Below are 912 nucleotides of genomic sequence, written 5' to 3'. Positions count from 1 at the left end.
TCTACTTCACGGTCCTCTCTCCTCTACTCAAATAGCAAAAGCAAACCGTCGCGACTATACTCATCGGAGAGTGCCATATACACTCTGTTGAAAGTCTGTGCAAAACTATACGCACCAGGATGACCGGGGTGGTGGCAGGCCGCCTTCCCCGTGAGAGTAGTACTTACATGTACGACTCGGGCAGTGGTGGGGACTGGGCTGGCAGGATGCTGCTTGTAGAGATAGTACCCGAATCGGGGACTATCCTCCTATTCCTCGACTCGCTTAAAAAATACAAAAAATTCAGTGATTTCTGTGCTTCTCCTTACTCCCCCCCCCCTCCCCACTCCTCTCTCTATCTCTCTCCCTCTCTCCCTCCCTCCGGGCCCGCTCTTTCTGTCCTTGTCCGACACCCAGCCGATGACACCTGGCCGGGCTACCGCCATGGCTACCGCTGCCGCGCCGCTGCTGCCGCGGCGGGTTACGTTACAAACGTTACGCAAGTCGCAAAAGGAACCCGTCGGCCGCCGGCGTGGCGGCCTCAGGAGGGCGGCCTGCTCTAAGGCTAAGGCCAGCGGAGCCAGCGGCCACCCTGCAGCTTTTGCGCCTGCGCTCCACGGCAGAACGTAAACAAATAAACTACAACAAATAAGTCGAAAGATAATTGTTAAGCAGTCTATAGAATAAGAAAAGTGGATTCGTTCTTTTGTCTTTAGTATTAAAGAAACTACTTTTTTTACGTTTTTGAAAATAACGTTATCAAAACCACACGTCAGTCGTCCGTCGTCAGCCGGCTTGTGCGGCGCCCTGGGGGATTAGATTTTGGGCGCAGTCGCCGTGTGCTATCTTCGCGGAAGGGAAGGACCCACACTCAGTTCAAGTGCAAATAAACACGCCGGCGCCCGCTGCCGCCCTGCCCCGCCCCGCCCCGAC

At 55.0% G+C, this 912-nt stretch overlaps 1 protein-coding gene across 1 annotated transcript in view; it reads left to right on the top strand.

Annotated features, from left to right (window-relative positions):
- Nucleotides 1-912, top strand: part of LOC113215183 (hormone receptor 4) — a 129,436-nt gene that overhangs the window by 95,780 nt on the left and 32,744 nt on the right. The gene's annotated exons all lie outside the window — the stretch shown is intronic.

Source organism: Frankliniella occidentalis, unplaced genomic scaffold, assembly GCF_000697945.3.
Source record: "Frankliniella occidentalis isolate FOCC.00 unplaced genomic scaffold, Focc_3.1 Scaffold11, whole genome shotgun sequence".
NCBI classification, from domain to species: Eukaryota; Metazoa; Arthropoda; class Insecta; order Thysanoptera; family Thripidae; genus Frankliniella; species Frankliniella occidentalis.
This window is presented reverse-complemented; position numbering and strand designations above follow the sequence as displayed.